The 15,294-nt window shown below is 39.2% G+C and overlaps 1 long non-coding RNA gene across 18 annotated transcripts in view; it reads right to left on the bottom strand.

The window, feature by feature from the left end:
- LOC110394168 overlaps positions 1 to 15,294 on the bottom strand; it is a 120,837-nt gene that overhangs the window by 64,767 nt on the left and 40,776 nt on the right. For all 18 annotated transcript variants that reach the window (XR_002435408.1, XR_002435405.1, XR_002435413.1 and 15 more), the window contains one exon: positions 14,060 to 14,146. This is a non-coding gene — a long non-coding RNA (uncharacterized LOC110394168). The remainder of the gene's footprint in view (positions 1 to 14,059; positions 14,147 to 15,294) is intronic.

Below are 15,294 nucleotides of genomic sequence, written 5' to 3' on the forward strand. Positions count from 1 at the left end.
TACAAATTACAAGATAATCTTCCGCAATTTGAAACCATTTAGGATCTTTAGCATCATATACTTGGATCAATTTAAATCTTAAAGTTGCTATCATCTTTCCTTCTTACTCAGAGATAAATATCTCCTCATTTTCTAGTGAAACAGAGTAGATGCATTTTTTTTTTATCTGATCTTACTCCATCATTTCTTTCTTTCTTCCTTTCTTTTTTAAGTTAAATAGTTAAACTATAATGAACTCCGCAAGACTGTGGTTGCAAAGAACAAGTGGTGCTGGTCACATCAATATCTGTATTAGATTGCCCCCAGCGGCAAGGAATTGTAAAAGACTTTCACATTGAAAGGGAAATGAAAAATTCCAATTGAGAAATAGGTCTGCTGGTGGGGAAAAAATAATGCTGCGTGTAGAAATCTTTAAGCTTTCATCCATTTCTAGGAAACTGGAATGGGAGGAGCATCCCTCCTACTCCTGAAGACATCTGCACTGTGGGAATATAGGGAAACTACTGCAGTACAAACATGACTTTGGCAAATTTAAGTTTGTCAGAATCACAACAAACTTCCCATTGATCTGGGTCCACTTATGCTTTTGTTACTGTTCTGGGCTTCTTTCTGATGTTTCCCTTTGGACGTGTACTTTAAAACTATCTCATGAACTTGCGATGCTTGATTCTCCGCACAGTCTCAAGAGTAGGCAAGATATTTCTTTCTATGGTCTTCTTCTTCCTCCTCCTGCCTTGTTTTTAACTCGGCATCTGGCAAAGCTGGACAAACTCTGGGACATAAAAATTCCCTCAACTGTGAGTAAGCCCTCTTTATTATGTCTTTCTTTATAAAATGGCTTGTTTGATTAATGTCTGTTTGCATGGAAAATTCTCCCTTCTCCTTTGCTCTCTCCAGCAATTACTTTGGGTTTTAGTGTCTGCTTTGGCAAGGGGAAAAAGCGGGATGCCGGGTTAAATTACAGCCCCTTTCTGAGATCTGTGGGGCTTCTGGTGCTCATTTCCATGGCACCAAGATATGACCCTTATTCTTAACCAGAAGTCTCTGACATTACCTGCCACACCATGTTAAGTCTCTGGAGCAATTGAGCAAGTCCAAAGGTGCTATTTAAAATACCAGTGATTTTTTCAAAAGCCTGTTTAATTCATTAGGCTTTATCCAGTCCACCCAGTCTGGTCCAGACAAATCCAGTACTGTGTTCTCTCATGCTCCCTTGGCTTCCAAGTGGCAGTACTTTTAACTTTGCATATAGAAAGAATTTAACAGATACCAAATTTAAAAAAATAAATATCCTTCCCTATTGAAATCCAAGGCCGATATGTGCACACGTGATGATGTTAGAGCAACTGAATCTTTACTACAGAAAGATGGTTATTTAAAGCCTGAACAGGAGACTCATATTTTTTTTTACAAGTTACTTGTACTTGAGTTTATGAAAACAAATAACAGACCAGCAAACATTGATGTACCTGGCAGTTCTGGGTAGCTGTCTGGACTCACAGCCAATGGAATTAAACAGTTGAGAGATTGTGATTCATGATATAATCTGATTATGAAGGTAATTACACCTCTTGTCATTGTTGACAATATATTATTATAGAGACAAAAATCTTGGTTCTGCTACACAAATTCCAAGGGAGAGAATAGACGGGGAAAGAGAGAAGAAAACAAAAGATATCAAAACAACTTCCCTCTCATTTCATAAAAGACTCTAAGTCCAGGAAAAGAAAAAAGAAAAAATTAACAAGAATCATACCCAGCAAGAATAATGAAGTTTTCTTAAATGTTAAAGAGAGAAGAGAGATGACACATTGGTAAAAGGCTATTTTCAATACATTTCTTAATAAACATGTAAAGGCAAGTTTGAAACTTCTAGAAAACTACAATGGAAAAAAAAATGAAAGAAAATCCTCAGTATAACACATGGTTCCAGCTTTGCAAGTAAGGCAATACATTCTAGTACAACCTGCAGAGACAGAGGTTTTTCTAAGACAAAGAGTACATTGTTTTGAGAACTGCAGGTCAGAATCAAGGACTGGATTCACTAGCCCATGCAATTTGCAGTCTATTTCTTAGTTCCATAAGTACAGTAGCTAATATAGAGCTAAAACTGTAATCCTTCCATATTTTCCCTGGAGTTGCTTAATCTGTATGCTCATCCCTTACTTACTGCTTTTAAATTTCTCCTCATTGCAATGAAGATTAACTTAATTTCTCAAGTTATTATCTCATAAAATCCTGCATGCTCAGAGAGTTACTAATTTCATTGTGAAAAGAAAAATAAAATATATATATTCCAATTACTATAGGACATATTTCCCAAACACTAATTGAATTTAAGTTATTTTTCTGATGACAATAAACCCCAAAAGTTTAAGGAGCTGATTTCCCATGAAACAAATATTTGAGTAACTAATTTTTCTTCAGATCTTCAGTTACCACACTAACGGAAAATTTCAGTGAAAAGAAAATTTTGATTGTGTGTGCATGAAGAGTAAAAAAGAGAGTCAGGAGTAATGAACAAAAACAAACTGAAAAAGAAAACAACTACACAAGTTTATAGCACATACACACACACACACAAAAAAACCCTCAGGATTTTATTAGAGGGAAAAACTGCTCATAGTTTTTGAGCTTTTCATTGTCCACATTTGCTACAGAATGAAGGACGGAGGGGTATCACAAACTATTTTTGTGGAACTAATATTCTACACTGTCCCAGAGGCCCTGCACGTCATGCTAAAAAGGTTACTTGTTTACCCTATTGGACTTGCAGGCAGGGAAGGATCTCCTTTTACAAAGCAGTAGTTCTTCATGGTTTTTTTTCAATCCTTTAATTTTTCTGAAAGCCACCTGGACTTTCAGTTTGATCTCTATACGCTTCTTTTTTTTTTTAAAAGAGGTATTTTAATTTCCCATATTATCAACAGTTTCTTTTAGCCCAATGCAGATGGACGGCAGAGGTTGGAAAAATAAGCAGCCTAGATTATTCTGTTCTTGATTATGGCATTTCCTCCATTTTTTATGCTAAAACCAGTGATAAATTTTGTTTCCAAAGCCACAGGTGAATCTAGTAGTTACAAAGAAGACAAAACAGCACTTTTAAAATGTTCCCATCCTGCCTGAAAAGAAACCAGACAGCCCTAATAAGTGGTACTTAAACTTCCGAATTTAAATCTTTACACAAGAAGCATAATTGAATCTGGGATCCACAAACCAAAAGGGGGGAAAGCACTGCATAAATTAAATGTTCAAACCTCTGTCAATATTTTCCATGTAAAAAAAAATCTTTTAAGCAAGACTACTGCTTTCAAAGCAGTACAGACAGACTGTCCTTATGCTAAATTGCGTATCATTCATACTCTGCTCATTCATAAATTTGATGTAAATTTCAGAAGCTTTAAGGAAAAGAGAGCGGGAGGTTCTGTGGAACTGTAACGAAGTATGCTTATGATTATCTGTTTTTGGAAGAGTTAAGTTTCTTGTAGGCACACATTAGCCACTTTCATACATGTAGGACATAAAAGCCTGACTGTTTAGTGCTAGAAGACAACTCAGTATTTTTTTCTAGGAATAATCTTACATCCTAACCATAGAAATGTGTGCTGCCCACAGCGAGGGACACATACGGCCCTGGAAATGCCATTCCCTTTCATGGTTGTAAACCAAAGCAACAAATCATTTCAGTAAGACCATTTTCTGTTTTCTGCTTGGTTCTACAAAATAAAAAAAGGCATGGTCCTATCCCACTTTCAAGCAACAAAAAAATCATTTGGGAATTTAACAATAATTTAATTTGTATTAACCATGGCACAACATAAACATTTTCCTCAAGGCTGAGGCACAAACAGATTGCACACATTTTCCATGTGCGTTTTTTTGGGGGAGTTTTTTTTGTGGGTTTTTTTTTTTTTTTTTGTCTGTGAGCTGCTGAGTCTGTTTTCATTAAAACAAAGAAAAGAGCACTTCCTGCATGAATCAGAGTTTTGTATTCAAACTGCAGGATTCCTGATTTAATGGTCTACTTGTTGATTGAATTAATATGGATATTTAGCAAAGGTGGACTAACTAGAAAAGCAGAGAATAAGAGGACAGAAAATATCTTTACAAAACAGAAACAGGGAAAATTAAGTCAAATAACATAGTGCCAGAGCAAACAAATATGACATGAGAATTTGTACTCCCCCGCCCCCATTTCCATCAATATTAATTTGTGACACTTCCCTGCCCTGTGAAGTAAGCACAAGCTTTGAGACAGGACTGTGAGAACAATCCTGCTCAAAACTAACATCAGAAAAAGACAAAAGACAAGCTGCATGAGCTCCAGATGCAGCAGCTGGGCTTGGCTCTGTCAGTGTACCTCATCCAAGAGCTTGCAGGAAGGTAGGGCTACAGCTCTGGCTCCCTGCGTAGGAAGCTGAAGGGCTGAATAACAGCCCTAGACTCATCCCAAGCTACTATGAGCTGTACCTTACAAGACCTCCCTTGAAGATGTCCACAGTTTGTTGGAAACCCAGGAGATTAAGCCCCTTTTGAAAAAGAGACCATAGCCCCTCAGCTAGTCAGACCCTTTAACAGATACTCTTTGTCTTTGCCTTAGGTGTGGACTTTGTACAATCGTTTTCTCTCAACACTTGTCTCATTGCAAAAGAAATCACCATACTGACTTAAATTTAATAGGATTTGAACTCTGTTTCCTGCCAAGAAAGCAAAATCTTTTAGTTTCCTGTGCACAGGAACACAGAGATGTTAAAATTAGCCACAAGCAGTATATTGCTCCCTGAATATAAGAGAAAGGTATCGCAATTTACTGCACAAAGGAAATTAGTTAAAACTATCATATCTGCAAGTAACAGGTTTAAACAAAATGTTTTCTGGTTTGCCAAGACCACCACCATGTACACAAACAACAAAATGTATACATTTGGCTTTTGTGTAATGAAATGAGAACCACTTCAGGGTCACAGCAGACAACGCTGTTACTTAATTCAGCATCTTATAACCAGCACTGAGATGCTTTTTTGGCCGTGGGCCACAGAGCACACAGTAACCCAGTTTTCTTTTGCTGCATCTCTTACTGCTTTTTTTTCCTGATGGCAGCACAGCCAATGTTGGCAATACCGTAGGTAGTGCCTGCAACATTTTGGAAGCTGGGGAGGAGCTGAGGATTTTCTGCCAACTCAGGTTTCAGCTTGTTCCCTACAATGCAGCACTCTAGCAACTGAGACAGAAAGAAGAGCAGGAACGGATGAAAGTACTACCGTTACTTTTACTCAGTAGCATGTTGTTCAAACTGAGCAGGAGACACAGCTAACCAAGAAAGCAATTGGGGTCTGCTTCCAGGAAAATGGGGAGCAGGCGGCCGTCTGCTTCCATCTGTGCACTGATTCAACCTGCAAACCTGGCAGAAAACAAGCCCAGCTGAATGGAAGAGGCTGGATGGGTGATGAGGGCTGGAGCTAATGGGGAGGGAGAAGGATGCAGCTGGGGCAGGGGGATGGAAAGAAGCAGAGGGAAGGCAGGGAATGTAGATAAGCAGGCTGTTAATATTGGCACTGATGCCCCAAGGACTGTAGCTCTGCAGTGTGCAAAGAAAAGTCCTAGGCTTTCTCCCTCAGACAAAGCAGTATCTACTTCAAAAATGCAAAATCATTTACAGTCTTGAGCAGAAGCAGTCTGTCTGGAGTAATAAGTGTTTTTTCTCTTCCCTACAGAGAAGGAGCTCCATGAGCAGCAGATCCCATCAGCACCTGTCTCAGTGTTTCATTCCGGCCTAGGAACTCCTGTGTCTAATAGGGACCAGGTTCTGGATCCTGCAGCCTGTAAACCTCAGCAGTTTCTCACTCCTACCCAAGCACCTCCTTCTGAGACTCTTAATACATACCAGTCCCCTGTCAAATTAGGTTATAATAGACCACGAGTTCAGAAAAGATTGGTCACATCATGTGGAAGGAGAGATTAATAATTAATACAGTCTGTTCTAATGCATAATGACTTTTTTTCATCGGGAAGCATGCCTAACAGAATAAACACATTTCATCTCTATTAACAACCAAGAGGCCAACATTGCTGGATATACAGCTATAACCCAGAACTGCTCTGATGCATCAGCTAACTTCAGTGACAGCAAAGGGTAATGCGAAACACCGCACTGACCAACACATACACACCGCCTAACCACGTACAATCAGGTAACCAGGCACGTTTATGAGAAAGGATGAGGACAGCAGGGATCAGATCTTTGAACAACTCCTCACTTGCATTTAGCAAATTAAAACGTTATGCTAGAATGTGGAGCAGTGTGTGTTACAATTTTCCCTTTTTAGTCATACACAAGAAAGAAGAATATTTAAACACATTTTGGAAAATCCTGTACTCTGTTGCCTGAGGTACAGTATTCTCATAGGACACTGCTAATCCAACAAACTCCACAAAATAAGCAAAATGAGCTTCCTTTGTTACTTATGGCTGCTAAATTATAGTAAAGGAAATGTAAATCTGGGTTCACTTTTTCTATCACTGTTTTATGCTTACTTTTGTATTCTGTTCTAATCTAACAGATTGATTTTAGTTTTCTTTCTAGGCACTTCTCATGATCTGGCTTAAAAACAAGGCTACATTTTCTTTTAGAAAAACAAAGCCCCAACAGCTTCCAAAATTTTTCCATTTATGCTACAGTTTCTTAAAAAATAATTCCTAACAATGATAGTATTTGGAGTTAGACTAGCTGGCAAAGCAATGTACGCAGTGACAACACTTCTTTCGATAGTTCTCTTCAATTTTTTAACACTTTATGTCACTTCATTGCTTCAAGATCCAGATAACTTACTCTAGCTTGCTAGAGGAATTCTTGCTCTTACCCCACCACTGATTGCTCTGTCAGGAAAGCCTCTGCTGTTGCCCATTCCTAAACTGGGTGGTATTGGGCCCAGTGGGAGAAGCAGAAAGGTGAAATGGCTGTAACTGTCAGCATAAGAAGCAGCATCAGTTCCCTTCCATGCAATCTCGGGTGATCCATCTGTCCTACCTCCTACCTTTAAGACTGGAGAAAAGACTGCTTTTATCTCCTGTTTCAATCAGACTCTTTCAATTTGAAGTGCATGTTTGTGCGAGACACAATGGGGCCACACCACCGCTTGGTGCTTCCCAGTGCTACCCTGATACAGACAACAAAAACAATTAGAAACAAAAGTACTCTTACGCTGGAGCACTTTAAAACCTATATACACTGAGCATAAGTGTTCTGCAGTGGACTCAGCTTCATTTTCTGCAGCATATACAGCCGGATACTTTCCCCATGGTAATTGACATTTTGCACTAGCCTGGTTCCAACGAAAATCAATCTGATTCCTTCCTAATAACAACAGAGAGTCATCTTGGATGACAGATTTTAGCCATTAATTTAATTGATCATACTGATACAGATTTAGGGAAATATTTTTCTAGCATAGCAACACAAATCCAATCAGAAGAGCAGACCTAGAAAAGGTGAGTGACTCTCCTGAAAATGCGGTTTTACAGCATTCACTCACTGTGAAAGTTCTTTTGATACAGAGCAAGGAAATACAACTGTAGAAATTATTCAGTGAAAACACAGCAGTCAGGCTCTGCTGCCATTCCTGAAACAGATTAGCTTATTTTCCTGCTAAAAGTAACACTGGAAACTTCATGCTCTAGAGCAGCAATGGCAGTAATTCCCCACCATTTTGTTCATGGATCACTGTCAGCTTTCTGAATGCACAGTAGTCTACCCCAGTGCCTTATAATGTTAACCTGTTACTGTTAACCTGCAATGTTAAGCACAGCTTCGCAGGACCTGTAAAGCATAACTGAGAACCACTGTTCTTGCTAACGGGTGGGCTAATGACAGGGTTGCCTAAATCCAAGGCCAAGTTGTTCCGATGACTTCAGTTTTGGATTTGAGGTCTACAGCTAGGGCAAGTGGAATAGCGATGAATCTGATAGCTCTTCACTTAGAGGTCGCTTATGTACCAAACCGCCAACTTCTGCTGTAACACCTCAGATTCGCCTCGTCAGTTCCAACTTCAGCAGAGTCAGCCTTGAGGAAAGTGCTGGCCTCATCCTGAGCACTATCCTGGAGTCAGATTGCACAGTAACAAGGAATTCCTGGCACTGTGGTACAGTAAACAGTTCTCCCATGTCCAGGATGTAACACCAGAACAGATGATAATAAATAAGCCACTTCAACAGGGCTGTGAAAAATGATCCATGACATATCTGTGGAGAAGCAAATGTCATCTCGGAACAAGCTTGGCTGGATGCCTACAGGAGAGCTCACCAACCGTCTGGCTCAAGTTCGCAGCCCACTACGAGCACAGTGCTGTGAGCAGATTGGTGCCTGACTAATTCTGCACAGCGGTTCTCTACCTACTGAGTGCTCTTTCACGCTGTTAGCATCAGGGAATATCAAACGGGCTGTCACAAAGCTGTTTATCAACCCCCTCCCAAATTCAGGCAGGTACCCAGCAGTAGCCATTCAGTACAGATACATGCACACGCAAACGCTACCTCTCTAGTAGGCCAGCCCACTGTATCTAATTCAGGACGCAGTTTCAGCCTCCGTGTCTTTGGAAATCAGCACTCATGTGGGATTAGAAGTGCAGCTCCTTACGTTAAAAGCCTCTCTTCATGTGGCAGTTAAAGAGCTACTCACAAAAGCCAACCTCAGCCTAGCGAGATCACAGCTTTTTCTGCAGTTGGTGGGGAAGCAGCTCTGACGGAGAGCAAGGTGATCCAGAGGAGAGGCCTGACCTAACTATTCTGGTGGTCCTCCAGAAGCCCCTCTCCCTTTACACACCACTCTCTGGGGAGCCTTTGCAAATACCCCTCCTTTTATGCTGCCGACTCCTAAGACTTCACTGTGAATCTCATAGTATTTGATGTTTGTCTTGAAGACCCTTTTTATGAAGTCATCTAATTTTATAGCAATCTTGGAATTTGCTAAAGAAAATACATATATATCAGCTTTCCTATAGAGTAGAAAAAGCCCAGAGATTAAAAAAAAAAGAAATGCACCAAAATACAAGTGAAAATAAGCCAGATATTTCAGGACCTGACTCACCAACGTGTGGCATCAGTAATACCCAGCTCTGCCCTATTGCAACATTGCAACAAGTGTCTTAAGAAGTCTTCTTTCTTAAGAAGACACTTGTAATTTGCAAAAGGAGTACCTGCATTTGCCTTGGGTCCAGTTTTCTCAAATTCCCACGTTATTTTAGAATACCACTCTATTCATCATTTCACTTTTCCAATAAATTGGAAAAGTTTGCCTCTTTTTACTATCTGCACACAATTGTAATAAATTTTCCCAAAATGTCATGAGCACTGCTTATAGCTGACAGATAGTTGCACAAATTAAAAAGGCCTTCTAAAAGGTACATTATAAAAAGCTGTTAAGTCTCAAGAAATACCAGATCACAATGACAACTCAGATGTCATTTCAATATCTCTAAGATCACGTCTGAAAAGTTGGACGTTGTTCAGAGATAGAAGCACTCAAGTACATGTTGCCATTGTTAGCTGATGATTTTCCCAGAATGAAGCCAATATTCTATTCTAGGTCAGTTCCTCTTTGCTTTTTGGTGGAGTTCCTCTTGTACTTTAGTTATGATCATTTGATGAAAATAGGGAAGTTGTTCCATAATTTAGAATAAATCACTTTTCTAAAGGAACCGAAGACACAATCTGAAATTTATTCTAAGCTGACCAAATTTGAGGTAATGTGGCTTGATTTTGTTAGGCCTTTTCAAACTGTCTAAAACTGGACTTGTAAAAAACTAAGGCACATAAGTTAATCCTCAAATTCTCTGACAAGAATGAAGGGATTGAATTTGTTTAGTTCTTTGAAGAATCTTCAAGAGAAGATTACCCATACTGTACACTGGCACTCAACCAGTAACAGTAACTTCTGCAACAGCAAGACTCCAGCTCATGGTCTGCAGAGGGGGAATCAACACTCCAGGGAATGACATATTGTTGCCACGTCTATGCAGCAGGCTGGAAGTATACAAGTCCTAGACTCTCCCAGTTGTAATTATCTTTTTGTTTGATAGAGCTCCAAGCTGCAGCTTCCAGGACTTTCTAGTTTTCTGTCTTGTTAGAAGGGAACAAAAGAATAATCAGCACAGGTAGGAGATTGCAATCTGTTTTCCTGAACCTCTGAGCCATGTATCTTAACTGTAGTACAGCAAAGAGCCCTGAGATGTGGACCAAAGGATGGAGAGGAGAAGATACTGCTATCAGCAGCTCTCTTTTGCACTGTATTCTTTACGCATCACTTTCCTGGTGTTTTGGGAAGTTAAAAAAAAAATAATAATAATAATAAAAGAGATCTCCATTTTATTTAACAATCCTCTGTGGACCACAGGAGATTATTACCATACTAGTAGATATCTCTATTAGGAAATCTCTCAATGTACATTCACTGTAAGTTCTCTTAAATTAAACTGTTGAAGTTTTTCTCTTAGCCCCAACCTCTGATCCATACTAACCATGGACTTGAATATTTTGGCTCTAAAATCTGAGCAGAGAATTGATGTAATCATCTATCAGCTATTAAAGATGTATACAGGGACATTTTGTTTTCTGTTCCTTTCTCTTTATTTATTATGCTGAAAAGCATTCTTTATTTACCCTTGAGAGGAGCACAAAGAGTCTCCCTAAGGGAAGAAATAACTTCCTAATGTGAAAATAAACTACTAGAAAATACTTTCCTGGCCCATTTATAAAAAGAGATAGATAGACACAGTGTGGAAGAAACAATAGGAGAATGCATTTCCTTTGGTAAGCATCCTTGGTATCTATCCTTTGATCTCATTGTACTACCCCAACTCCTCTGTAATCTGCTTGTGGCATTTAACAGCTTCCTTAAGCACAGGTGCATGCATGCACTTATACACACTCAGCAGCAAGATCTTCCTGACTGACATGTAATTAGTTTATACACAACCATAATCTAAATTGTTGTTCTTCAAACCATTGGATAATACACAAATCTGACACAAACATACACACAGAGATTAGAAATTACTGCTAAATACTTGGTCTGCTTAACTAAAGCGACCTCCAGGGTGTCAGCACCATAAGAAAACCTATACTGAAGCTAAAGATGCCAGAAGGGTTGAAGTATATACACACCGTGTCAGACAGTCCTACTACTACAGTAACTATGGTATTTCCATATATGTGAAGCTCATAGAGCTATTCAGTTGTTATCTGAGAGGTGTCTACTTCAAGGTAAATTTAAAAACTTAGTTCCATCAATTGTATGGACTGTGTTTTCATTGACTATAATGGGAAAATGATTCTGTGATTCTATGAATTTATGCATAAGTATCTACACATATACTACATCTCCAAAAACCACATTTAGGAGGGTTTAATCCAGGGCCAAATTCAATTCCAAATGGCAATACATCACTTCTCTGAGGAACCCTCCATGGAAGATGACTTGCTGAGCCAAAGGCTAAGTCAGGATTATAAGGCTGTTAATGTCCAGATGTGTACAGTGAACAAAATCTCTGGACTCACCAGTGAGTGATGTGCTGCAGATGCTGACTGCACCAGTCCAAGAGGAATAAATGTTGGAAGCTGCTCACTGTTGGACTGGACTGGTAAACAGGCACTTATGTGAGTGATTAATTAAAGCAGAGTTCTTCAGCGTTTCCTCAGTTGGTGTGTTAGGTAATAGTCTGGTCAGAAAAAGGGTTACTAGTCACCAATGGATCACATCAGGTGCGTGTGTTTGTGGAAACATGACACTTGGTGCTCAGGTCCAGTGAAGGAAGCTCAGGTCCACAATTTCTAGAAGCGACCTTAAGGATATCACTTTTACCTTCACAGTGCACCCCAAAATGGTATTGCATGAGACAGGGCTCAGCAGTCAAGCAACACAACAGTGTATTTGGGCCTGTGATAAGTGAACACTGCAGCTCTGCACCTTTCTCACTGCTGCAACTAGACCTCCTGCAGTGGTCCCGGGAGGAGGCTGAGGCTCCTGAACAGTGCTTCCAACAGCCGCAATCCCACCACAGCACCACGACTGGTACCTAAGCAATACAGGGATAACTAAATCTAGAAACCTACAGATAAAGAGCAGAAGATGGATGTGAATTCACTGGTTCCTCCCATTCCCTTCCCTGCCAATCCCCTTCTTGCAAGAGAAAATGTTGTCAGTCTACAGTAATTACAACACCCACATCCCTATTACCATAAGGAAAAAAAAGCAAGGTGGATGCCCTTTCTGTGCCCTTCTTAAGTCTTCTCTCTGCATGTTTTCTCACTGCTCCTCCAGTCACAATGGGCCAGAGTCAATCTGTTTCCTCTCATGATGACACTGTGGCAGACCTCCACAGGCACTGCCTGCAGGAGCGTTCTCTCCGACAGCGGAGAGCCAGCCCGCAACAGTTCTATTCATAGAGCAAAAGAGAAAAATCTCTTCAGGATTGGAGGCTCCTAGGTGAGCAACTACAACAAACTGATCCAAATGTTTCCCTTGTATTATATGATCAGTGAGAATGCGTGTTTTCATTTGCATTTTCACCCTTTGGTTTTCTGCATCTGGTAAATACCAGCAAAGTAAATGTTAAGGTGTCAGCTATCTCTTCTACAAAGTGATTGACAGTCCCTAAGTGCTCTGGGCTTTTTATAACCAGTGTGAGTGACAGCATTTAAGTGGAAGCAGTTCGTGCAAGTTTCAACTGTTGGTTGTCTGCACGAATAACGTGGAATATTGGCTTTTCTTGTATCTATCTAATGGTATTTCCTTCTGCGTTGGCAGCAGCTCTCTAAACCTTAAGTTGTTACAGGGGAAAAAAAATGTCTGTGTTCTCTGCTCTGCACTTTTCTAAAGCCCTCAGTCTAACAAAAGGAAAAGTAAACTCATGCCTGTGATATAAGTTCCTATAGTTCAAAGCACCACAGCAGCAAAGAAGTTGTTTCTCTTCACATCAAGCCTGGCTAAAAGACAATGTTGCCCAGTACAGTAACATTTCTGTTTAACCATTTTCAAACAGTCTCCACCACAAGCTTTCAAGAAATCCAAAAGTAATTATTATCTCATCAACGTTCCCAATCAAAGCAGTTATCAACCATGCTACTGAGACCAGTATCTCTTTCATCCTTTCTCTCTACCAACTGGGAGAAACACGTGCATGTACATTATACATAAAATCCGAGGTAAACATCAGATATGCACACACTACTTCAAATAAATAAGACCAAATTAGCATAATCATCTAGAGTTTTGCATTTCAAATCCACACACAGGTGAAAGACAAAAAAAAGCATATTTAGTGCACAAACAATTGTTAATCTAAATGCATCTATTTTAAATTGCAACAGGCAAGTAATTTAAGCATTGTTGTTAAGCCCATTTCAACAGTGTAGGCTGTCGGACTCAAACTGAGTGTATCTGTCCCCAGTGCTTTTCTCCCCTAGGTAACACAGCCCTGTGGCTAAGGTGAATGGTATGGGATACACAGCATGATAAAGAGAGGGACTTGCTCTTTGGTTTGTTCCCCAGGAATTTCTTGCTGAGCTGAACATCAGCCTAGAAATAACCTCAGGTGCTCAGGAAGGCAAAGCTGTAGAGTCAGTAAAAATGGCTGCTGGAACACCATTCAGTTTTGTAATGCCATCATGGAGTAATTATTAGGATACAGAACAAACCTTTCTAAATCCGTAAGTAACACATTGCTGTTTGCGGAGGGCATCTGTTTAGTCCCCTATGAAAGAGAAACCAGCTGAACATTAAATAATAATCCACCTCACTTGCTTTGTTTTTGTATTTGCCTTGTCTTGTTCAGTTACATGACTTCAACAATTTATGCTTTTAAATATATATATATATATATATAAAGAAAATGTAAGTGGTGATCATTTGTTAACTGTACAACATAATCTACCTCAGAAAGTAATACAATTTCCTCTTATTTTCAGCTTCTCATTTTTCTCAACTTTAATGCAGTTGTGTAAGATTTTCCCCTCTCCAGAGGGACAGGCAATAATCAGGTTAGGCTGATATCTTTATGACACTGACCTTAAAGTTCACTTCATTTTTCTCTCCCGTCCTTCCCACCCTTTCTGAAGTTCGTTCTTCTGATTCATTTTCTATCACTGAATATCCCTAAAAAGAGAAAGTGGACACAGATAAATCATTTCACCTCAAAATTTATCCACGTGAAAAATAAACAAATCACTTGCCAGCAGATGTTGGAAAATTACTTTAATCTTTAGTACCAGATGAGTCCATTCATTTTCTTTATTTTTATAAAAAAGAAAGAAGCTTTCTTTTTATAAAAGAAAGAAGGAAAATAAACTTAAAATAATACCCTGAAAAAGCTCAGAAAAGGGCCAGAATGCTACTTTTGTGTCTTTTAAGGAAAATAAATGAATTCATTTAACCCTGCTGAGAGAAATATTTCTCCAGGTTTTAGAGAGAAGTGCTTTATTTACATTGCACTTGGGTACTATTAACAGTTAAAATCTTTTTTGTATTTTCTTTGAATAATTGATTTAAACACGTGCAGTAACATTGATTAATCTAGGCCTAGTCTACCTCCTGGAAAAGGTTTCCCTTTTATGTGTGTATTTTAAGACTGAAAATTATGCTCCGCACAGAGCTAGGGAAAGTTCTATAGAGATACAAGATGCTTTCCTGAGTTTTCAAAACTTCATTCTCCCCTCAGATGAGCAACAGTAAAAAGTGAAAGTGGGGAAAAAAAAAAAAAAAAGCAGAAGCAGAAGAAATTTTTCCCATGAATAGCAGTGTTTGAGGCGCCTACACTAAGCAACATGAATTTAAGATACTTCCAGTTTTAAAATTCCTTCCTTCTCATATCATTCACTTCAGCACTACCATTCACCACCTGCATTTTTAGAGGCTAGAAATCATCACAAGGTTTGCACAATAGGCATTTGCTATCATAACATATTCACATATTTTATTTGCTCTATTAGAAAAGATCTAGCTAAAGATGGTTTATTTCAGAACATTTCACTTGGCTTCTGCTGGACACATTGGATACTACCAAGGTTAGCTACACAGGAGTTTTCTCTGGCTCTAACATCTGTTCCAAGAGAATAATAGTAAAATGAGGATTATATCATTTGTGATGGGCATACAATGATTATAATGCAAACAGCAAATAAGATGCTGTTCTGAGTTTGCTTCACTATCCACCTATCCAACTCTCAAAGAGTCTCTGGGAAATACATCATGAGAAAAAAATAAAGATAGTTCCAGATTTTCAGGACTTTAACTCAACATGGCAG

Source organism: Numida meleagris, chromosome 2 (assembly GCF_002078875.1).
Source record: "Numida meleagris isolate 19003 breed g44 Domestic line chromosome 2, NumMel1.0, whole genome shotgun sequence".
Classification (NCBI taxonomy): Eukaryota; Metazoa; Chordata; class Aves; order Galliformes; family Numididae; genus Numida; species Numida meleagris.